The 25,567-nt window shown below is 38.8% G+C and overlaps 1 non-coding gene across 1 annotated transcript; it reads left to right on the top strand.

The window, feature by feature from the left end:
* Window positions 1-726: 726 nt before the first annotated feature.
* LOC112768059 (small nucleolar RNA R71) lies at window positions 727-834 on the top strand. The gene has a single exon (XR_003185499.1). It is a non-coding gene; the product is annotated as a small nucleolar RNA R71 (small nucleolar RNA).
* Window positions 835-25,567: the final 24,733 nt, after the last annotated feature.

Raw genomic sequence — 25,567 nt, 5'->3', positions numbered from 1 at the left:
TTCTATATTGCTTGGGAGAGTACTAGGATGGAGTTCAGTAATTTTCTTACTCAGCTGACCCACTTATGCCTCCAAATTTCTAATGGAGGACCTTATTTTAGTCATGAAACTTTGAGTGGTTTTGATTAGATCAGAGACAATGGTTTCTAAGTCAGAGTGGCTTTGCTTAGAATTTTCTATCTGTTGCTGAGAAGATGATGGAAAAGGCTTGCTATTGCTAAACCTGTTTCTTCCACCATTATTGTTGTTGAAACCTTGTTGAGGTCTCTGTTGATCCTTCTATTAGAGATTTGGATGATTTCTCTATGAAGGATTATAGGTGTTTCCATAGGGTTCTCCCATGTAATTCACCTCTTCCATTGCTGGGTTCTCAGGATCATAAGCTTCTTCTTCAGAGGAAGCTTCCTTAGTACTGCCTGTTGCTGCTTGCATTCTAGACAGACTCTGAGAAATCATATTGACTTGTTGAGTTAATATCTCATTCTGAGCCAATATGGCATTCAAAGTATCAATCTCAAGAACTCCTTTCTTCTGAGTTATCCCACTATTCACAGGATTCCTTTCAGAAGTGTACATGAATTGGTTATTTGCAACCATTTCAATGAGTTCCTGAGCTTCTGTAGGCGTCTTCTTCAGATGAAGAGATCCTCCAGCAGAGCTATCCAATGACATCTTGGATAGTTCAGACAGACCATCATAGAATATACCTATGATACTCCATTCTGAAAGCATGTTAGAAGGACACCTTCTGATCAATTGCTTGTATCTTTCCCAAGCTTCATAGAGGGATTCACCTTCCTTTTGTCTGAAGGTTTGGACTTCCACTCTAAGCTTACTCAATTTTTGAGGTGGAAAGAACTTTGCCAAGAAGGCATTGACTAGCTTTTCCCAAGAGTTCAGGCTTTCTTTAGGTTGTGAGTTCAACCATGTCCTAGCTCTGTCTCTTACAGCAAAAGGGAAGAGCATAAGTCTGTAGACGTCAGGGTCAACCCCATTGGTCTTGACAGTGTCATAGATTTGCAAGAATTCAGCTAAGAACTAATGAGGATCTTCCAATGGAAGTCCATGAAACTTGCAATTCTGTTGCATTAGAGAAACTAATTGAGGCTTAAGCTCAAAGTTGTTTGCTCCAATGGCAGGGATTGAGATGCTTCTCCCATAGAAGTCGGGAGTAGGTGCAGTAAAGTCACCAAGTACCTTCCTTGCATTGTTGGCATTGTTGTTGTTTTCGGCTGCCATGGCTTCTTCTTGTTTGAAAAGATCTGTTAGGTCCTCTAGAGAGAATTGTGCTTTAGCTTCTCTTAGCTTTCTCTTCAAGGTCCTTTCAGGTTTAGGATCAGCTTGAACAAGTATGCCTTTATCTTTGCTCCTGCTCATATGAAAGAGAAGAGAACAAGAAAGTAGGGAATCCTCTATGTCACAGTATAGAGATTCCTTGAGGTGTCAGAGGAAAAGAAGAATAGAAGGAGGAGGTAGATAGAAGAGAATTCGAACTTATCAAGAGGGATAGAGTTCGAATTGTACCTTGAGGAGGAGTGTTAGTCCCTTAAATAGAAGGATGTGAGAAGAGGGGAAGAATTTTTGAAAATAAATTAAAAAGATTTTGAAATAATAAAAAGAAATTTGAAATTCGATTGAGATTTTCGAAAATTAATATTGGGAAAGAAATTAAGTAATTTTTGAAAAAGATTTTGAAATTAGAAATTAAAAAGATATGATTGAGAGTTAATTTTGAAAAAGATGTGATTGAAAAGATATGATTGAGAAGATATGATTGAAAATCAATTTAAAAAAAAGAAAGTTTTAAAATTAAAGTTGATTACTTGACTAACAAGAAATTAAAAGATATGATTCTTAAAATTTAAAATTTGATCCTTTCTTAATAGGCAAGTAACAACTTGAAAATTTTGAAGTAAATCATTAATTGTAGCAAGGATTTTCGAAAATAATAATAAATAAAAAAATGGAAAGAAATTGATTTTGAAGAGATATGATTGAAAAGATATGATTTGAAAAAGATTTGATTTTGAAAAATTATGAAGATTTGAAAAAAATTTGAATTAAAAACAAAATCTTCCCTCTAGTGTCCTCCTGGCGTTAAACGCCCAGAATGGTATCCATTCTGGCATTTAACGCCCAAAATGCTACCTTTTTGGGCGTTAAACGCCCAGCCAGATACCCTGGCTAGCGTTTAAACGCCAGTTTTCCTTCTTCACTGGGCGTTTTGAACGCCCAGCTTTTTCTGTTTAATTCCTCTGCTGAATATTTTGAATCTTCAATTATCTGTATTATTGACTTGAAAAGACACAATTTTGAACATATTTTTGAATTTTTAATGATGAGAAACAATAAAAATGCAATTAAGATCAAATAAACAATGCATGCAAGAGACCAAACTTAAAAATTAACACTAAGATACATAAAATATTTTTGATTTTTATGATTTTATAAATTTTTTTTGTGATTTTTCAAAAATCAAATGGAAAAGAGAATAAAGAAATTCAAAACTTTTAATAAGAATTCCAGGAATCATGCAATGTTAGTCTAAAGCTTCAGTCTAAAAAGATTAGACATGGCTAGCCAAGCTTCAGCAGGACATTACATTCAGCAGCTAAATTGATGAGAATCAATTAGCTTTTGTGATGATAAGAACATCACCTTGAAACTCTAGAATTCATTCTTAAAAATTCTGAAAAATAAAAAGAAAAGTACCTAATCTAAGCAACAAAATGAACCGTCAGTTGTCCAAACTCGAACAATCCCCGGCAACGGCGCCAAAAACTTGGTGCACAAAATTGTGATCATCAACAATGGTGCCAAAGACTTGGAGCTCTCAAACTTGAATCAGACTTTGTCACAATTCCGCACAACTAACCAGCAAGTGCACTGGGTCATCCAAGTAATACCTTACGTGAGTAAGGGTCGATCCCACGGAGACTGTCGGCTTGAAGCAAGCTATGGTCATCTTGTAAATCTCAGTCAGGCAGATTCAAATGGTTATGGAGGATTGATAATTAAAATATGAATAAAATATAAAATAAGATAAAGATAGAGATACTTATGTAATTCATTGGTAGGAATTTCAGATAAGCGTATGAAGATGCTTTATTCCCCCTAAACTTCTGCTTTCCTATTGCCTTCATCCAATCATTCATACTCATTTCCATGGCAAGCTTTATGTTGGGCATCACCATTGTCAATGGCTACTTCCCGTCCTCTCAGTGAAAATGTTCTACGCACGATGTCACCGCACGGCTAATCATCTGTCGGTTCTCGATCATGTTGGAATAGGATCCATTGATCCTTTTGCGTCTGTCACACGCCCAACATTCGCGAGTTTGAAGCTCGTCACAGTCATCCCTTCCCAGATCCTACTCAGAATACCACAGACAAGGTTTAGACATTCCGGATCTCAGGAATGGCCGCCAATAATTCTAGCCTATACCACGAAGGTTTCAATCTTAGATTAGAAACCCAAGAGATACACATTCAAGCTTGTTTGCATGTAGAACGGAAGTGGTTGTCAGTCACGCGTTCATAGGTGAGAATGGTGATGAGTGTCACATAATCATCACATTCATCATGTTCTTGGGTGCGAATGAATATCTTGGAGAAGAAATAGACTTGAGTTGAATATAAAAACAATTGTACTTGTATTAATTCATGAAGAACAGCAGAGCTCCACACCTTAATCTATGGTGTGTAGAAACTCCACCGTTGAAAATACATAAGAACAAGGTCTAGGCATGGCCGTGAGGCCAGCCTCCAAAAGCATCTAAGATAGCATAAGACTTATCAAAGGTGAAAATACAATAGTAAAGGGTCCTATTTATAGAGAACTAGTAGCCTAGGGTTTACAGAAATAAGTAATTAATGCAGAAATCTTCTTCTGGGCCCACTTGGTGTGTGCTTGGGCTGAGCATTGAAGCATCCATGTAGAGACTTTTCTTGGAGTTAAACGCCAGCTTTTGTGCCAGTTTGGGCGTTTAACTCCAGATTTTATGCCAGTTCTGGCGTTTTGACGCCAGAATTTTTGTGTGACTTGGAACGCCGGTTTGAGCCATCAAATCTCGGGAAAAGTATGGATTATTATATATTGCTGGAAAGCCCAGGATGTCTACTTTCCATCGCAATTGAGAGCGCGCCAATTGGGCTTTTGTAGCTCCAGAAAATCCACTTCGAGTGCAGGGAGGTCAGAATCCAACAGCATCTGCAGTCCTTTTTCAGCCTCTGAATCAGATTTTCGCTCAGGTCCCTCAATTTCAACCAGAAAATACCTGAAATCACAGAACAATACACAAACTCATAGTAAAGTCCAGAAGAGTGATTTTTATTTAAAAACTAATAAAAATATAATAAAAACTAACTAAAATATACTAAAAATGTACTAAAAACAATGCCAAAAAGCGTATAAATTATCCGCTCATCAACATTCTTTTGATCAAAGCAGTCGTTGGTGGAATGTCCATAGATTCGGTGACATTAGTGATACTCTGTCTGATTTCCTCCTCCTCTTTTATGTTTAATTAGACGAGGGGGCGGGATCTTTTCAGTGTTGCATATCTCTATGTATACATCCACAAGGGACACTCTGAGCGGAGTGTAGTTGTGGTACTTTCGAGGTTTCTCAGCAGGCTGATCTTCCTTTTTCCTGGACTCTTTATCCTTATCTCGAGGCGGGTAGGAGAATCCAGATTTTGAGGTTTCTCCTAGTTGAGAATTCTCCTCCATATTGATATACTTTTCTACTCGTTCTTGTATCTCGTTCAGGGATGTTGGATGTTTTTTGGATATTGAGTGACTAAAAGGTCCCTCTCTCAGGCCGTTGATGAGCCCCATGATGGTCGCTTCTGTTGGGAGGTTTTGTAAGTCGAGACATGCTTTGTTGAACCATTCCATGTAGCTGCGGAGGCTTTCCCGATCTCCTTGTTTAATTCCTAGCAGGCTTGTGGCGTGTTTGGTTTTCTCCTTCTGGATGGAGAACCTGGCGAGGAACTTTTTGGCTAGGTCGTCAAAACTTGTGATTGACCTTGGAGGTAAGCTGTCGAACCATTTTATTGCTGTTTTTGTCAGGGTAGTCGGGAATGCTTTGCATCGAATTGCGTCTGAGGCGTCTGTGAGATATATCCTGCTTCTGAAATTGCTGATATGATGGCTAAAGTCAGATGTACCATCATATGGGGCCATGTCATGAGCTTTGAAGTCCTTTGGTACTTTAGCTTTCATGATCTCTTTAGTGAATGGATCTTGATCCTTGGGGGAGTTATCTTCATGACTGGAACTAGTAGTTTTAGTTTTGAGGTCAGCCTCGAGCTTTCTGAGTTTGTCCTCTAGCTCTCGACGGCGTCTCGTTTCTCTTTGGAGGTCTCTCTCGGCCTCCCGCTGATGTTTGGCCTCCTATTCGAGCTTTTTAAGGCGATTCTGCTGTTCACGGAGGGCATCTAAGATTTTCGTGTTTGGAGAATGCTTGTCTCCCTTAGTTTGAGGCACATCCTTTGATGCGACATCTGTATTTTTAAGTGGGGTTCTTTCTTCCAAACCAAAGTTGTGATCGTTGTCAAGGTTGTCTGCCATGATGATGGGATGACTTCCAGGTTCCCCAGTAACGGCGCCAATGTTCCGAGGGTTACCTAAAACTGAGGTCGATTTCGGATGAGATCTGTTGTGGTGGTCAGAGCTATCGTGTCCGACTTGTTGAATCTGGTGGTACTGCTGATCCTTGATCACCGGAGGGTGGTGGTACCTGCAAGAGACTCCGATGCTTAAGTTAGAATGGGCTTTAAGCAGGTTTTTTGTGTAGAATCAGAGTATAAGTTATACATGGGTGCTCCAGTGTATTTATAGTAGTGTAGAGTAACCTTTCTGGAGATAAGTTAGTTATCTTATCTTATCTTTGAGCGAAGTCACCTTATCTTTTAGGCCAGCCGCCTTTAGAGTGGGCTGCGTCCTTTTATTTGGGCCTACTTGGGCCTCTGAGGCGTTTGTCCAAGCTCTTTGCGAAGAGGTCAGTAATGGACCAACCATCCAAGAGGTCGGTAATGAACCAACCTTCCAAGAGGTCGGTAATGAACCAACCTTCCAAGAGGTCGGCCTATTTGCTTTAGATCATCTCGAATCATATAGCTCGAACTAGTGTATGAACAATCACCCTACCTCTAACCGTAAAGCAGAGGATAAAAAAGTGTCACGACAGTTTTAAGGCTTATAATATGTAGTATATATCAAAAAATTTATATAACTAGAAGCCCGATGAAGGAGTAGAGCTCAAAGTCGCATAAAACGGAATTACAAAATGCGAAGCGTTTACACACGATAACTAAACGCATAGGCACGGACAGAACAAGACATAATATATATAAAACTTTGTAGATTGCTCCATGATACACAAGGTAATAATTAAATTACCAAGATATATATATAAGTATGAAATACCAAGAAGAGAACTAGTCACAGCCTGTGGACTTTAGGCCGGCTAGTCAAACTGAATTACAAGAGTTTTTGGAAGTTTAAAACAACTTGTACAACTTATCTCTCAAATCAAGCCTCTAAGGACGTAAAGTCTAAAATAAAATATGAGAGAAAGTACTGCAACAAATAATCAAATACAAAGAGATGGCAAAAGATCTTCTGCTCTGTCACCATCCAGCAACTCACCGAGGTGGGTTAGGACCTACATCTGAAAAGCAACAACAACATATGGTATGAGAACTGGAGGTTCTCAGTTTGGTAACAGTTCCCAAAAATGTAAGATATAAGGTTCTGGGACGCCAAAGGCAATCCTAGAACTTCACATCAAATACAGATATTCAAGCTTAACAAAATAAATAACTTAAACCTTAAACAATAAACAAGGTTATCTCAACTTAGGGATTTCTAACTAAAACTAGTCACCACTGTCCCATAGCCTTTACCAACCTACCCTCCATGCGATCCCATCGCCACCGCCTACCTAACCTCCTCAGCACCAGACAATCACAAATAATGCAAGCAAGTAATACACAGGTAATATTCATATATAGCAAGTAATTCAAAAAGCAAGTACACATATTATACATTTAGGCAAATTGCAAGTAATCAAAGCAAACAAGCACATAAGAGATGCACATGATGAATGCTTGTCCTATTGGTTGTGATATCACATGTCGGTTACAGTGCCAAACCCAACTCAAAATCTGGACAGCAACTCCAGGATTAGTCTCTCTATTGCACATACTCAGGAGGAATAATTTCGCGGGATGAATGCTCTACCACCTTCTCCTTTCAGAGGGAAACTTTTCGAGGGAGAGTGCCCTATCACCTTCCTCTGGATGCCGCATAATTATGTGGAATAGTGCCCTACCACTTTGCAACCAGAGAGAAATGCATACTTAGGAGGAATAATTCCGACGGATGAATGCCCTACCACCTTCTCCATGAGAGCGAAATGTGAGTGGGAAGCCCAGCTCCAACCCTCACATCCAAACGTAGGCGGGAGACTGCCACAGCCTCTACAACGGAGAACAATCAATATCAAATTCACATACTCAATCTCAGAGGTCACTACTCATAGCACAAGTCCACTTATACTCACCTCATTAATCATCATTGTTCATGTTTCTCAAGTCATGATCATCACAACACTCTGTCTAAACACTCCAGCTATTCCATCCGTAGAACATCCCAAGCCTAAATCACCATCTTCTAAACTCATAACCAAAAATACCTCTTTTTATTCACTTATTATTTTCTCCCTTGATTCAAAGCCTAAAATACTAGCAAAAAGATTTTAAACAAGTATTACGGAAGTTTGCAAGCTTGCAGGAAGGTAAAATAGTTAAAAACAGCGTTTTAGGTGAAAAACAGGGCTTGTGCGTACGCACAGGGTTGTGTGCGTATGCACGCACCAGAAGGCTTTCCCGACCTGTCTGTACACATGATGTTGTGTGTACGCACAAATTGAAACACCCACTCTGTTCTGTGCTTACGCACAGAGGTGTGCGTGGACACACATGACAGATTTTCAAATTTTCTACATCATAGAATTCAGATTTTTGATGCCAACTTCTAACGATCATATCTTTCTCTACAAAATTCCAATTTCTACAAATTCTATACCGTTTTAAAGCTCTTTAAATTATCTTTAATATGATAGAAAATTTAATCAATTTTAAAAACTGTAGCTCAAGATATGATCCGCCAAAGTTGGCCCAAAATCCATTTTTACCAAAAAAACTCTAAACCTCAAATTTACCAAATCATCAATCCTAAACTAAGAGTTCATTACCCAAAATAGTACTCAAGCCATTACACACATATCTACACACTTCCATTCATCTCAACAACATATTACCCCCCTAAACCATCAAAGTATTCCATAATATGTTTTCAAAACCCATAGTCATCATCAACCAACAACAACATCAACAACCAATACAAATCCTCATCAACATCAACAATCATCACCAAACAACATCTAACATTAACCAAATCCATCATAATCTTTATTCCTCCAATTTAACCTCATAAAACTCATATCCTTCACCAATTTTCATCAATAACAATATTCATACTTCTCATCAATTAACCTCAACATTAGTAATCATTATCAACATTCATATTATCACAATCATCATAAACACTCATCAACATCAACCAACATCATAGTATATCATTAACACCAATAACCATCATACCCCTTATCAACATTACAATCATCATCAATTATCATCAATTCAATCCTATCCTAAGGTCCACCAGTCTAAGTGTCTAAAAATATTATATATTACATAAAGCAAACTGAAAACATACCTTTGTCGATTTCCAAAATGCACCAAACACTAAAATAAAGCCACCAAGCTTGATCCAAAGCCTCAAACCAACTCCAACAAACACCAAAACTCAATCTAATATCATACAACATACCAACATAAAATCTAGAGTTCACAAAAATAACTAAACACAAGAGTTTGAAGAAACTTACCATACCCAACGATATTAGGGGCAAAACTCAACAATATTCCAATGCTAAAGCACCTATAAACAAACAAAATCACAAAATCTACTCAAAAACCAAACGTAAAAATGCAAAATTGTTAGGGCTAGAAACTGGAGCTTGAGTTTCAAAATCTTACTAGCAAAACTTGGTTAGAAATGATAGGCTCAGCGAGAGCTTCGTGTGGCCGCAAACAACTTGTCAATCGGAGCACCGTAGCTCAAGTTATGACCAAAAGAAGGAGGAGATGAATAGTAACATTATCTTCTTCTCCTCTCTTCTCATCTATCCGAGTTCTCTCTCTCTCTCTCTCTCTTTCTATTAAAATGATCTAAAAGCTCATTAATAGAGCATATATATGTGGGGCCCGGTCCAACCTGTTAGCATTTTTTGCCCGTTTGGCCCATTTTGGGCCAAAACCTTTAAGATTAGTGCCCGATTTTTTATTCTAAATTATTTTTGTCCTTTAAAAATGATGAATTCAATTTTCAAAATCTTATTTTTCTCAATACACAATACCGGACAGATTAGAGCCGATATCGCCGGCTTAAGCACCAGTACGCATTTTTATAAAAATTTCCCTCAAAAGATACATTTTCCCACTCAGAAAAATTCATTGATATCAAATTTTACCTTTTTATTTTCAAAATACCATTTCTATATTTTTGAACCTATTCCAGGTAATTAAATTATTATTTTATTAAAACGGTTATTCCGGTTCTTACATTCTCCCCTCCTAATTAGGAATTTTGTCCCCAAAATTCGAATCGTGTGATATATCCTCTAAGAAGAGTTCTACTACCCACGTTGTCAACCTAAGCAAGTCATCAAAGCCTCTCGTCCACCATAGTTCTTCCGGGTCAATGTTCCCTCTCGCCTTCTACTGTGTCACTCTGATTATTCGTCACTAAGAATCCGACTTACTCTACTACCTCGAATAGAAATTTTACTTTAAACCAAATACCGCTTTTGTAACATTTTCAAAGCTTTGAAAACAAGTTCAATCTAAACCTTTTCAATGTCAAAGCTTTTTCAAAAGACTCAAAAATTATTTATTCTTAAATCAATTAATTTAAATAATGATTTTCCATAAATTCATTAAAATCCTTAAATCATAGCTTTTCAATTTAATTCCCTTTCGATGAGTTAAATTACAAACCAAATTCACAAATTAACAAAATCATAGAACTCACTTTTTCTGTAAACCATATCATATAATCTAAGAATTTTGACCTAGTTTCGAAACCAAATAATTTAAACCAAAAGTTCCAAACCAAATTTAAAAATTATTCTAAGCTTTAAAACTTTTTCAACAAGGTTCAAGTCCATACTGGTTAGGAATTAAAAATCATAATTAAAAATTGCAAAAACATTGGTCCTTCTGATGATACACCCACATTCTGTAGTTGCATCAGTTGGCACTTCCCCTGCCACCAGTGCTGAGCCTCACCAATCAACAGATATGCCGCAAACTCTACGAACTGGTTTTTTGGAACATGTTGAGCTTGTGACGCTTTGGCTAGGTTAGTCATCCTCACTATCTCTCCGTGAACGTGATTGACCTCGTCCGTCAGTTGCCATTCAGGTTTCCTTTCCACACCAAACAATCGATATCGAGGTGATTGGTCTTAATATCTCAGGCCTAGTGCTTCAATTATCCCCAAAGGCACTCACAAACAAGCATGCTATACATATCAAGCAGATAACCTAAATAATACCTCAAGCTCACGAGGACGAACCGCTCTGATACCACTAAATATAATACCCCGTTACCCTAAGCCTTACCCCTAGCCATAAAGCAGAGGATAACAAAGTGCCATGACAGTTCTAAGGCTTATAATATGTAATATATATCCAAGAATTTATATAACTAGAAGCCCGATGAAGGAGTAAAGCTCAAAGTCACATAAAGCAGAATTACAAAGCACAAAGCGTTCACACACGATAACTAAAGGCATAGGCACGGATAGAACAAGAAATATATATATAAAACCTTGTAGATAGCTCCATGATACGTAATGTAATTATTAAATTAACAAGAATATATATATATATATATATATAAGTATGAAATACTAAAAAGAGAACTTGTCACAGTTTGTGCAGTTTAGGCTGGCTAGTCAAACTAAAATACAAATGAGTTTTTGGAAGTTTAAAACAGCTTGTACAACTTATCTCTCAAATAAAGCCTCTAAGGCCATAAAGTCTAAAATAAAAGATGAGAGAAAGTACTACAACAAATAATCAAATACAAAAAGATGGCAACAGATCCTCCTCTCTGTCACCATCCTGCAACTTATCGAGGTGGGTTACAACCTACGTCTGAAAAGCGGCAACAACATATGGTATGAGAACTGGAGGTTCTTAGTATGGTAACAGTGTTCAAAAATGTAAGATATAAGGTTCTGGGATGCCAAAGGTAATCCTAGAAATTCACATCAAATACAGATATTCATGCTTAAAAAAATAAATAACTTAAACCGTAAACAATAAACAAGGTTATCTAAACTTAGGGGATATCTAACTAAAACTAGTCACCGCTGTCCCCCAGCCTTCACCAACCTACCCTCTGTGCGATTCGATTGCCACCGCTTACCTAACCTCCTCAGCACCAGATAATCACAGAAAATGCAAGCAAGTAATACACATGTAATATTCATATATAGCAAGTAATTCAAGAAGCAAGTAGGCATATTATACATTTAGGCAAACTACAAGTAATCAAAGCAAACAAGCACATAAGAGATGCATATGATGAATGCCTGTCCTATTGGCTGTGATATCACATGTCGGTTACAGTGCCAAACCCGACTCAAAATCCGGATGGCAACTTCCAGATTAGTCTCTCTGTTGCGCATACTCAGGAGGAATAATTTCGAGGGATGAGTGCCCTACCACCTTCTCCTTTCATAGGGAAACGTTCCGAAGGAGAGTGCCCTACCACCTTCCTCTGGATGCCGCATAATTCCATGGGATAGTGCCTTACCACCTTGCAACTAGAGAGAAAACTCATACTCAGGAGGAATAATTCTGAGGGATGAGTAATGAGTGGATATTTTATACGATTTTTGGCATCATTTTCATATAGTTTCCAGTATGTTTTGTTTAAGTTGTATTATATTTTCATAGGTTTTAGTGCAAAATTCATGTTTTTGGATTCTACTTTGAGTTGTTATATTTTATGATGATTTCAGGTATTTTCTAGATGAAATTGAGGAGTTTTGGGAAAGTCTAATTCAAAGACAGAGAAAGGACTGCAGATGCTGTCAGGATTTGACCTCCATTAACTCAAAAGAGCATTTCTGGAGTTACAAAAGTCTAAATGGTGCTCTCTCAATGGCTATGGAAAGTTAACATCTAGAGATTTCCATAAATATATAATAGTTTATACTTTGCTTTCGAAATGAAGGTCCAAAGCTGGCGTTCAACGCCAGCCACCAGTCCCATTCCTGGCATCCAATGCCCAAGGGGGAGTAGCTGGCATCCAAACGCCCAAAGGGTAGTCCAAGGTTGGCGTTCAACGCCCAAGAAGGATCCTAGGACATCAAGACACTCTTAGCTCAGCTCAAATACTCACCAAGTGGGCCAGAAAGTAGATTTTCGCACTATAAGACCAACTTATCTTATTTTTGTAATCTTTAGTTATAAGATTAGTATATATAGGAGAAGATCACCCTTGTTTAGGATCTTCTTCTCCCATTTTACATGTTTTTCATTGTTTTTTTGTACAGTATGAGTCACTAACCTCCTAAGGTTAAGGTTAGGAGCTCTGCTGACTCTTATGAGTTAATAATATCACTATTCCCCTTTAATCTATGCTTGATTCTATTCTAAGATGTATCTTCGTTCTTCATCCTAATGGTTTGGGAGTGTAACTTGACCATCATCCCAATTCCACATGGGTTCTTGCGAGTCCTCGATAGGATAGTATTGAACCACCAGCTTGATTATACATCTCTTAGATAGCTAATCCACGGCTTCGTTGGGGACTTCTCGAGACATCAGTTCAGCCGAGGTGGGCGATTATGGCCTTTGTGGTATAAGCTAGAACCAAAGGAGCAGCATTTTTTGATCCGGAAGATCTGACCTTGTCCTGTGGCGTTTGGAGTAGGATCACCAAGGGAATGGACTGCTAGAGCTTCACCCCCATTCAAATTGGATGACCGCTGACCCGGCGTTAATCATATACAGCCTGCCAAGGAATGAATCAATCAGAAGTTGGAGTAAATGGTGAGAAAAGTTGATCCAAAAGGAAGAATCATCTCTGAAGCCTCAACCATTCTCACACAATAGATTTCACACCTATCCAGTAACGTTTTATTTATTTACCTATTTTACGCGTTTTTCGTGACAACTATATTTTCTATCCACCTGACTAAGATCTACAAGGTATCCACTGCTTGCTCAAACCAACAATCTCCGTGGGATCGACCCTCACACACCTGAGGTATTACTTGGATGACCTGGTATACTTGCCGGTCTATCTGTGCAAAACGTGCAGAGTCAGTTTCGTGCACCAAGTTTTTGGCGCCGTTGCCGGGAATTGTTCGGATTTGACAAACTACTGGATTATCTTGTTAGTTAGCTTAGGTACTATTTACTATTTTGTTTGCGTCTTTTGTTTTCTTTCCAAAAAATTTTTTCAAAACCTTTTCTTTTCTTTATTGATCTTTGTCTTTTGTTTGAGTCTTTTGTTCTTGTTCTTGTTAAAGTTTCGAACTTTCTTGTTTCTATTTCTAGAAATTTTCAAAAAGTGTGTTTTTCGTTTCAATCTAGTGTCAGTTCTTAAGTTTGGTATCCTTTGTGTGTTCTTTGTTTCCTTAAAATTTTCGAAAGTGTCCTTTAGTATTCTTCTTGGTATTCAAGTTGTTCTTGTTTTTTTTCTTGTTTTGATCTTAAAAATTTTAAGTTTGGTATCTTTTAGTTGTTTTTCTCTTTCTTCATTAATTCGAAAAATAAAAAAAATGCATATCTTTTTTTATCTTTATTCAAAAAAAATTTCAAAAATCTTATCTTATTTTAATTTCAAATTTCAAAATCTTTTTCAAATCTTTATCTTATCTTTTTATCTTTCTTTAAATTTCAAAAATCTTATCTTATCTTATTTCAAATTCAATTTTTAAAACTCAATTTGAAAATTAAAATTTCAAATTTCAAATTTCAAAATTATATCTTTTTCAAAATCAAATTTCAAATCTTATCTTTTCAAATCTTTTTCAAATCTTCACCATATCTTATCTTTTCAAACTTATTTTCAAATCATTATCTTATCTTGTTTTAATTTCAAAATTTAAAATAAAATCTTTTTCAAATCTCTTATCTTATCTTAATTTCAAATCTTTCTTAATTAGTTACTTATTTTCTCTTTTTTCTTTTTCAAAACTTCCTAACTAATTCTTCTCTCTTCCGTTTTTGAAAACTTCTCACTTCTTTCATCTCTCTTCTTTTTCGAAAATCATCTTTCAATTTTCAAATTTTTTTAGTTAATTAGCTTTTAATTTCCTATTCAATTAATAAATAAAAATAAAAACAAAAATATTTTAATTCTAGTTTCCCTTTTTACTTCCTAATATCGAAATTCTCCTACCTTTCTTCACCATGAACCCAAATGGGAATGAACAGTTCAGAAGAACTTTGGAGTCCTTGACGTTGGGATTTTTTGCCAGTAAAGAATGTCATAAAAACAGTCGCGTTGTAGATATAGTCTCTAAACTGACAAAAATCCCTTCGTACAAACGTTGTGGTTGTCACAAGTAACAAACCCCTTTAAAAATTGTTAACCGAGTATTCAAACCTCGGGTCGTCTTCTCAAGGAACTGCGAGGAGGTATGTTCTTATTATTGGCTATAAAGGTTGTAATCGGGGTTTAGAAGATGAGAAGCAAGTAATTTAAATGACAAGTAAAGTAAATGGCAATTAAAATAAATAAATACTGTAAAGCAGACTTTTGGCAAGGTAAGAGAAGTTGGAGGTCCAATGTAGTTATCTCTCTCAACTATAATGAAAGTTGAATCTAAACTCCACTTGGTCAACCTTTACTAGGGCAAAGGAAAGTCAAGGGACTAATTAAATTGACCTTTGAATCCTATTTATTTCCTAAGAAAAGGTTGGGATTACTTAAGTTCAGCTCAATTAGCGAGATAACGATTATCAATTATGTTGAGTTTAATAACTGTTGAGTTACTGAATTCTTAACCAGGAAGAAAAGAGGAAAAAGTAAAATTGCTGGAATAATAAAAATGTCCTTAGATGGGAAGAAATGGTAACTTAAATCAAAGAGAACAATCATAAACTGAAAATACCTCAATTATCATTAATTCAAATAACAGTCTGTAACATGGAAGAATTCATAGATTCAATTATAAAGGTAAATAGCCAACTCAGATACTGAAATAAATAAATAAAGTAAAAGGGAAGTTTAAAGCAAAGAAATATAAAACCTGGATTGAGAGTCACTCTTAAAGCAAGAAGAAATCCTAAATCCTAAGAGAGAGAGGAGAAGATCTCCCTCTCAACTAAATCTAAATCATTGAAAAATAAAATATGCGAGCTCCTTCGAATGGTTGCATTCCCACACTTTATAACCTCTGGTCTATGCAGTCTGTACTTGGATCTGGGCCAAAAAGGGCTTCAGAAATTGCTGGGGCGTATTCTGTAAATTCTGATACGTGGCCTCTGTCACGCGTCCGCGTGGGTCACGCGGTCGCGTCATTCGGAGCTTTTCCTTGCCACGCGGTCGCGTCAGTCACGCGTCCGCGTCGTATGCGTTCTGCTTATGTCGCGTGGTCGCGTCAGTCATGCGGCCGCGTCGCTGCATCTTCGCTTCTGGCACGCGATCGCGTCGTCCATGCGATCGTGTGAATACCAGTTTCCTTCAAAGCTCCGTTTTGCTTTCTCCTTCCATTTTTGTATGTTTCCTTTTCCATCCTTTAAGTCATTCTGCTTTAGAAAATCTGAAACTACTCAACACACTAATCACGGCATCGAATGGAAATAAAGGTAATTAAAATAATTAATTTTTAAAGCTTAGAAAAACATGTTTTTCACAATATGACATAATAAGGAAGGGAAATTAAAACCATGCAGTTAATATGAATAAGTAGGTGGAGGATTGAATAAATCACTCAAATTAAGCACAAAAGAACTCATGAAATATGGGTTTATCAACCTCCCCACACTTGAACACTAGCATGTCCTCATGCTAAACCCAAGGTAAATAATTAAGGTTAAAGTGATGGAATGTCATGCAATGCAACCTAATTTAAATGCAACTACCTAAATGAATGATGCATCATGCAACTCTAAATTATTCACTCATATATAAAGCTTACATGTAGTCAAGTTAGTTCATATTCTCAAGGAGTCATGTATATGTATAGCCAACCCTTAAATAATGAAGCATTTCAGCAAATGAGATGGGAAAGAAAACATTGTACAAACTTGCAAAACAATTAGCAAATTAAGTACAGATATATGTTGATGAGTTATTGAACCCTCACTGGATTTTGTGTTTACCCTCTAGTCACTCAGTGTTTACTGGGTTTATTCACTCTACTTTTCTTTTTATTCTTACTTTCTATAGCTTTGTTTTTCATCTAACCAATCAACAATTATAAAATATAGTCATACCAAAAAGTCATGAGGTCTTTAATTGAGGTTGTAATGGGGTCAAGGTAAAGGTAAGGATTTATGTATAGGGTCAAGTGAGCTAATAAGTGAATCCTTAATTAGACTAAGATCTCACCTTAACATACATATTTAGTAAAACAAAATCTCTTTACCTATTTTCCCATATTATCCCACTTATTGTTGCATTGGGGGGTTCTTTTGTATCCCCTTTTATTAAATACTGAAAAATAACTCTTTTTTTTTTCAAGGAACATGGAAATTAAATCACTTTGATTTTCTCATGAGCATGCTTCCCAAATTTATTTTATTTCTTTTAACTTCTCTACCCTTTTGTTTCTATCATCCATGTTCCCAATAGGTTTCCCATGCTCTAATCTATTCATAATTTTCTATCTTAAGCTAACCAAGGATTCAACTTGGGATTTTATTTTGTTTTTTTGTTTAAGGCTAGTAGTGTGGCTAAATAGAATAAAAGGGATTTTAAAAACTCAAGGGGGCTGACAAGGGTGATGTGAAAGGTAGGTTATTCTGGGGTAAGTGAGCTAAAATCAAATGATGGCCTCAATCATTCTTTTGGTATGTATCTATTCTATATTCTATAATTGGACATATAGATTAAAGTAAAGTAAAGAACATCAGAATAAAAAGAAGCGAAACACACAGGAATAAAGTTATGGTTTGAATGCAACCATACAATTAAGCTCAAGACTCACAGGCTGTGTGTTCTCTAACTCAAGCATCATATATCATTCATATATGTTATGCAGGTTTAGTTAAAAATTCCCATTATTCTCATAAAAAAATTATTTAGGGTAGCTTTTAAAGTTTTAATGTTCCTCCTTGATGAAATGTTGTCAGCTTAACTACATCATGTAATGCTATATACAAGGTTTTATGGATTTAAATCTGATATGTTCAATTTCCTAGCTTACTTCCTTTTTATATTTTTCAATTTAAACTATAATATCTTATGCTAAAAAGGGTAAACTATACTAATTAATCCACTAATAAATCAGAATTGCAAACTATACTAAATAACTAAAAAAATGAACTAAAGATGAAATATGCAAAAATAGAGTAAAAATACATAAAAGCAATGTATAAGTACTCAGAAAATAACAGTAAAAAGAAAAATACAGAAAAATATTCAAAATAAAAGAAAAAGTATGTAGTGGTTCACCAAAATAAACGCCAGAGATGGCGACCTCCCCACACTTAAAATGAAGCATCATCCCTGATGCTCAATCAAGCCGGGTGTGAAGAGGTGTCATCACTGGTAAGGATGGCAGCTGGAGGCTCTGCGGTGGTGGTGGGCTGAGGGTCTGGCTGCTGTAGAGGTGGGGCTGACTGGATCGGGATCTCCGGATCCGCAGCCTCTATCTGGGGCATAACCTCCTGATGCGGGGCAGCCTACTCTGTGGCTGCCTGCTGATGAGTCTCCTCCTGGAAATGAGTCTCCTCCTCGTGCCCATCCTCCTCCTCCTCTGATGGCTCAGATGGTGTGTCGGGCTCAGAGGGGATGTCGCCGGATCGTATCATCAACTTCAGGTGCTCATAGCGTCGCTTGTTGCGACGCTCCAATCTCTCATACCGGCGCCGGTTATGGCGCTCCATCTGATCAAGCTGTCGGAATAGGCGATGCACGAGGCGGTATACGGGCTCAGAGGCAGGTGAAGGTGCAGTGGTAGCAGTAGGAGCAGCAGTGGCAGCTGTGGATGAAGAGGGTCCAGCAGACAGTGGGGCTAGCTCATCGGTAGCAGTGAAGGGTGGTGGTCTGTAGCCCAAAGCTAAGAAGTTCCTGCTGGGAGGAATGATCTTCCTGCAATCCGCCGCTGGTGGTCTCTCATCGGCATCCTCCCATGGCACGTCAGCTCGACGGCCTAGCTGTGTAACCAGATACGGAAAAGGGAGGGTGCCTCGGACGTGGACCCTGGCCATAAAATGCTGGATAAAGCGTGGCAGATAAAGGTCATTCCCCTCCATCACACACCAAAGGAGGGTGATCATAGCAGCCGGGATCTCCGTCTCGTGAGTACTCGGCATCACATAATTACTCAAGATCTGATGCCATAACCGAGCCTCATCATTTAAGTACGCTCTCTTGATCCCTCGAGGCATGGTGGTGTCCTGACCCATCTCCCAAGGAACTGTCGGGTCGAGAGCTATCCATGCCTTCATGGCATCCCAATCAAACTGCATCTGACGCATGTCCTCCTCAGCCTTTGAATAACCATCAGGCTGATCGAACTTGGCTGGGAGCTGGAGAATGTCCTCTAAGGCCTCCTCAGTGACCAGAATTTATTTTCCTCTCAGGTTCACTGCATCTAGGGTGGTGAGGTAGTAGTTGCAGTAGAATTCCCGGACCCAAGATGCGTTGACCTCTGTCAGTGTTCTCTCTAGAAAGAACCAGCCCCTTTGCTTGATTTGCTCAGTGGTGTACTATTGGAGTGCTTCTGGAATCTTCAGAGTTCGCTCCAGGTATAGATTTCTGGAGTTTACAAAAGCCGGGTACTTCAGCTCACAGTACCGGTTTGCAAATTTTATAGGATCATTTGCAGGGAGCAGCTGGTCAGCTTTTTCCTGCTGTGTGAAGTTCTTCTCCCGCCATGAGGAATCGTGCATGAGGGCAATGATGGACTGGGAGGAATCTCCTCGCTTGCGCTTGCCAGTAGCCTTGCCTTTTCCTTTCCTTTGTGAGGCAGACATCTTGAAAAACAGAAAACCAGGATATGGATAAAAATAGTAAAGCAAATAGGCAATTAAACAAAGGAAACTCAAAGCGGAAAAGGAGAAATAAAATAAGGAAAATGAGTATATGAAATGTGATTGAATTTATGTTAAATGGAAAATTAATCAATATGCCATGGTTAGAAAGTTAGAGGAAAGTGAAAATAAACAGAAAAGAGATCAAAAGGGTTAGTATGGTTAGAATTTGAAGAAGAAATTAGTAAATTAAAATTAGTGAGTTAGTAAAGTGCGGGTTAAAGTAAGTGGCATAGAAAAAAATTCCATGTAACAAGGATTCACAGGTAAGAATAGAAGTACTCATAATCGAACAAGGAAAACAGGGTGATGCTGATTCGAATAGAAATAAAGAAAGCAAAAATTGGAATCAGTGAATCACAAATGCAGTTTATGAACCAGGAAACCAAAGAGGATAAGAAAGTCTGCCATAGCATTCATGAAACGGTTTGGGTAAAGCAGAGTAAAACAGAGTTCAGAAATGCCAAACCAAAACATGAATGAAAACAATTTACAAAAAATTTGGGTAGCATTCCGGCTAAAATTGGATTGTCCCGGAAAATAAACAGCAATCATAGCAGTGCATATGAATTAAAAACTTGCTGTAGTTACCTATAATTAATAGAAACAGGAAAATTCAGAGTAACAAGCAGCAAATGCAAGAAATCACAGCATATGAATGAGGTCACAGGAACAGCAGAATTGCAGTTATGATAAAACAGAAACAGGAACAGTGCAAGTAAACAGACCTAGATCCACTAACCACAGCCTAAGCTACCTAACAACCTAAAAATCCACTACAGCATGCATATCTATCTATCCTAAGTATGAACAGAAACAGAAAAAAATATAGAAAAATGACGAACGGATAAAAGGGAGTGCGTGTTGCGGAACCTGGAAAGCGAAAGAAGCAGAACGGTTGGGTGATGGCGACGGTGGTGTCCGGCGTGGTGACGGGGCACGGCGGTGCGGTGGCGGCTGAAGGGGAATGGGGATAGGGTCTTAGGGTTAGTGATAGAGAAGGGAGGAAGGGTTGCGGGTGGGTGGCGGAGGGGGGCGCGGCTGGATGGCCGGCGGTGGTGGGTGGTGCTTCTGGGTGGTGGCGGAGAGGGAAGGAGAGAGGAAGAAAGAAGAAGAAAAAGAGGGAGGGGGTGGTACGACGGCAGTGTCTGGACGACGGCGGCGTCAGGGTGGTGGCGCGGTGGCGGCTGGGTGGTGCTGGGTGGTGGCTGGAGGAAGAAGAAGCAGAGAGGGAGAAGAGGGTTGGAGGTGGGGGGCTGCGCGACTGATAGGGTTCGCGTGGCTGGGGGGGTTATATTTTCGAATCCACGCGGCCGCGTGAGGCACGCGGTCGCGTGGTTGGGGTGAAAATGGGAGTGACACGATCGCGTGGGGCGCGCGATCGCATGAGAGGGGGGAAAGAGGGGTGACGCGATCGCGTGGGTCGCGCGATCGCGTCGCTGGAATTCGTGCTAAACGCACGACTCCAGCGCCGTTTTAGCACAACTATCTGTCTCCTTTTGGGGTGATGTGCAATCCATGCGACGCGATCGCGTCACTCACGCGGTCGCGTGGGATTGGTATTGTGCAAGTGACGCGATCGCATGGGGCATGCGATCGCGTGGGCCAATTTGTGCGAAACGCACAAGGGCCACACGATTCCAGCCTAACTTTCTGTTCGTTGGATCCTTACGCCGATATATATATATATATATATATATATATATATATATATATATATATATATATATATATCACACGGCCGCGTGGGTCATGCGGTCGCGTGGGTGGTGTTTCTCGCAATATGACGCAATCGCATGGGGCATGCGGTCGCGTCGTGCACCCTTTTTTTATATATATGCATGAAAAATGCTAAATGCAATGATTAACATGAATGCTATGCATGATTCCAGGTTTAATAAATTAAAATGAAAAAGGAAAAATAAAAGCAATTAACAAGAAATAAATTGAAAAAAGAAGCGACCATACCATGCTAGCACTTTTAGTTAAAGTCCTTAAGTTGGACATTGGAGGAGTATCCTGTTATGGCGGCTTATGTTTAAATTCGTCTAAAAATATCCACCAGTGCTTGAAATGCCAATAGCCTCCGGGGTCCCAAACCAAGCATGCAAAGCTTCTGAGCAGCTCCAAACAGATTTTCAGGCTCCCGGGATGACGAATGTCAGGATAGAGTCCAGGATTCCAAGCCTTGCTTTTAAATCCGCCTCCGTCTTGATCTACATGTTTCCATTCGGGCGGTTTAAAAAGTAGAATCTCACCTTGGTGACCAAACGTTTTCCGTGATCCATGCAATTGAGCATGATACCAATCCGTGTACTTCGAGGTGAAGCGTGGAACCTTATTGAACCTTGTGCACCAGCACTGAGTACGAGCCATTTCCCTCTTACTCTTAAAGCCGCAGAGAGCTCTAAGCTGGCCATCTGTTTCAAGCAAACCATATTCAAGTGAAGAAGTAAAGTTATAAGTTAAGGATTGTACCCACTTGAAGCTTATATTAGGTGGTAATGGCCTTGGGATAGGTGTTTTTGGTGGTTCTACAAGTTCCATTTCTTTGTGCTCTTCTGTGAATTCCTCCACTTTTTTGCAAAGATCTTCAATTGTATCTGTGTCCTGGTCAAAGTCTTCTGTGTCTTCCTCATCACTTGAGTCATAGATTGGAGGTTGAGAGAAATCTACCTCTGCATCATCTTTATATTCACTTGGGGAAGATTCTTTGATCTCAGAGAATTCACTTGCGGGTGCAAGTTCATCACTAAGAGAGCTAGACTTGTGACTATCACTATCGAGGGAATTTATTTCTTGGATTATTCCATCTGATTCTTCATAAACGACTTGCCTTGGAGAAATATCCTCCTTAGCATCAACTGTAGTCTCCTTGACAGCGTGTTCCTCAATTCTGGATTCCCATGGAGGTTCAGCATCTCCTAGATCTTCAACCAACTCTTCTTCTTGAGCGATGACAGCTTCTTCTACTTGTTCTAGTACGAATTCATTCTCTGTCTTATCCACTGGAGTTTCTGGTATCTCCTTCATGCTACGCTCTTCGTTAGACTGTTCACATGGGGCTGTGGCTGATCTTTGTGTATTTGAGCGCCTAGAAACCCATTGAATTATTGCTTGCTCCAGTTGTTGAATGGTTATTTGAAATTTATTTACTGTTTCTGTTAGGCGAACCTCTGCTTCTCGGGTTGCTGGACTTGGACATGACACAAAGGAAAGTGGTGGCGATTGGGAGCGATTGGATTGGCACTGGGGTAAGGAAGGATCATATGGTGGCGAATGGTGAAGAGAAGCTTGTGAGTGTGGTGGTTCGAGGTTATATAGAAAGGATGGTTTACATGCACGGGGTGGGGCTTGTTGGTAGCTACAAGGTTGTCCACCATATCTTTCAGCTGGGTATGCATTGTAGAATGGTCTTTGTCCAGGATATCTCAGAGGGTGTTGCTGCCAAAAGGGTTTATTAGATCCTCTTGGTTCCATCCATCCTTGATTGGTCTGACCTTGATGTGCGTTCCTACTGTAACTTCTATTTCCTTTAACAATATTAGAACCAAACTCAAAGCGAGAGGGGTGAGAGTTCATGGTAGCAAATAAAGATAAACAGGAAAAAACAAAAATAAATAAACAAGCAAAAGAAAAATATTTACAATAACCAATAATAAGTCACACGTTAGCAGTTCCCTGGCAAAGGCGCCATTTTGACATTGGGATTTTTTGCCAGTAAAGAATGTCATAAAAACAGTCGCGTTGTAGATATAGTCTCTAAACCGACAAAAATCCCTTGGTACAAACGTTGTGGTTGTCACAAGTAACAAACCCCTTTAAAAATTGTTAACCGAGTATTCAAACCTCGGGTCGTCTTCTCAAGGAACTGCGAGGAGGTATGTTCTTATTATTGGCTATAAAGGTTGTAATCGGGGTTTAGAAGATGAGAAGCAAGTAATTTAAATGACAAGTAAAGCAAATGGCAATTAAAATAAATAAATACTGTAAAGCAGACTTTTGGCAAGGTAAGAGAAGTTGGAGGTCCAACGTAGTTATCTCTCTCAACTATAATGAAAGTTGAATCTAAACTCCACTTGGTCAACCTTTACTAGGGTAAAGGAAAGTCAAGGGACTAATTAAATTGACCTTTGAATCCTATTTATTTCCTAAGAAAAGGTTGGGATTACTTAAGTTCAGCTCAATTAGCAAGATAACGATTATCAATTATGTTGAGTTTAATAACTGTTGAGTTACTGAATTCTTAACCAGGACCAAAAGGGGAAAAAGTAAAATTGCTGGAATAATAAAAATGTCCTTAGATGGGAAGCAATGGTAACTTAAATCAAAGAGAACAATCATAAACTGAAAATACCTCAATTATCATTAATTTAAATAACAGTCTGTAACATGGAAGAATTCATAGATTCAATTATAAAGGTAAATAGCCAACTCAGATACTGAAATAAATAAATAAAGTAAAAGGGAAGTTTAAAGCAAAGAAATATAAAACCTGGATTGAGAGTCACTCTTAAAGCAAGAAGAAATCCTAAATCCTAAGAGAGAGAGGAGAAGATCTCCCTCTCAACTAAATCTAAATCATTGAAAAATAAAATATGCGAGCTCCTTCGAATGGTTGCATTCCCACACTTTATAACCTCTGGTCTATGCTGTCTGTACTTGGATCTGGGCCAAAAAGGGCTTCAAAAATCGCTGGGGGCATATTCTGTAAATTCTAATACGTGGCCTCTGTCACGCGTCCGCGTGGGTCACGCAATCGCGTCATTTGGAGCTTTTCCTTGCCACGCGGTCACGTCAGTCACGCGTCCGCGTCGTATGCGTTCTGCTTATGTCGCGCAGTCGCGTCAGTCATGCGGCCGCGTCGCTGCATCTTCGCTTCTGGCACGTGATCGCGTCGTCCATGCGATCGCGTGAATACCAGTTTCCTTCAAAGCTCCGTTTTGCTTTCTCCTTCCATTTTTGTATGTTTCCTTTTCCATCCTTTAAGTCATTCTGCCTTAGAAAATCTGAAACTACTCAACATACTAATCACGGCATCGAATGGAAATAAAGGTAATTAAAATAATTAATTTTTAAAGCTTAGAAAAACATGTTTTTCACAATATGACATAATAAGGAAGGGAAAGTAAAACCATGCAGTTAATATGAATAAGTAGGTGGAGGATTGAATAAATCACTCAAATTAAGCACAAAAGAACTCATAAAATATGGGTTTATCAATCCTATATGGCCTCCATTCCTGACTTCTATGGAAGAAGTATCAGTATACCCCCCATTGGAGCAAGTAATTTTGACCTAAATCCTCAGCTCATTATTCTGGTGCAGCAAAACTGCCAGTACTCTAGACTTCAATAGGAAGAGCCTACTGAGTTCCTGGCAAACTTTTTACAAATTGCTGACACAGTACACACTGAGGGAATAGATCAGGATGTCTACAGACTGCTGCTCTTTCCCTTTGCTGTACGAAACCAAGCAAAGAGGTGGTTAGATAACCAACCCAAATCTAGCTTGAAAACATGGAAGCAGCTGGTGGACAAGTTTCTGAATCAATACTTCTCACCTAGGAGGTTAACCCAGTTAAGGCTGGATATCCAAGGCTTTAGGAAAGAGAATAATGAATCTCTTTATGATGCCTGGGGAAGGTATAAGAGAATGCTACGAAGATGCCCCACTGAAATGTTTTCAGAATGGGTGCAATTAGACATCTTTTATTATGGCCTCACAGACATGGCTAGGATGTCTCTAGCCCACTCTACTGGTGGTTCTAAACATATGAGGAAAATAATTGAAGAGCCTCACAAACTTATTGAGACAGTTTCCATGAATTAGCATCTGTACTCGGCTGATAAGACTTCCATAAAAGGGGAGGTTAAGGCAATATCTACTGAGTGTAACCCTCCAAAGCAAAATGGCCCATTGACTCAGCAGCTACATGCCTTTGCACAGTAGTTGCTGGAGTTGTAAGAGGCTTTGTGAGAAACTCAGGCTTCCAACAGGAATGTCGAAGCCCAGCTGAGTCAAACAAGACAGCAATTATCTAAGCAGATAAAAGATGAATGTCAGGCGATCAAACTGAGGAGTGGGAAAACATTGAACACCCAACCTCAGAACAACAGGAGACCAGAGGAAGAAAAGCTGACAGAGAATAACCAAATTGCTGTCCAAGATACCTCTGAGGACGTTGCACACCCAAAGAGGAAT

This window comes from Arachis hypogaea, chromosome 17 (genome assembly GCF_003086295.3).
Source record: "Arachis hypogaea cultivar Tifrunner chromosome 17, arahy.Tifrunner.gnm2.J5K5, whole genome shotgun sequence".
Lineage (NCBI taxonomy): Eukaryota > Viridiplantae > Streptophyta > Magnoliopsida > Fabales > Fabaceae > Arachis > Arachis hypogaea.
The sequence above is the reverse complement of the archived record's forward strand: the minus strand, read 5'-3'. Positions and strand labels throughout refer to the sequence as shown.